A 225-nucleotide genomic window follows, 5' to 3' on the forward strand; every position below is an offset into this window, starting at 1 on the left:
TTCACAGTTTAGAAGTAATTAATGTCTATAATTTTGAGAGTTCAATTCCAAGTTTATAGTGGAGTAACTATTGAAATTAATAGAATTAATTAATTAATTAATTAAAGTGTTTAAGTAATTATTAATTTTATTAGAGCTCGGGATTATAGATCCATAAGTCATCGCGTCGTCCTTGTAATTCTACCATACACAAAGGATAAAATGAGAATTTTATAATTATGGAAT

This window comes from Morus notabilis, unplaced genomic scaffold, assembly GCF_000414095.1.
Source record: "Morus notabilis unplaced genomic scaffold, ASM41409v2 Scaffold989, whole genome shotgun sequence".
Taxonomy (NCBI): domain Eukaryota; kingdom Viridiplantae; phylum Streptophyta; class Magnoliopsida; order Rosales; family Moraceae; genus Morus; species Morus notabilis.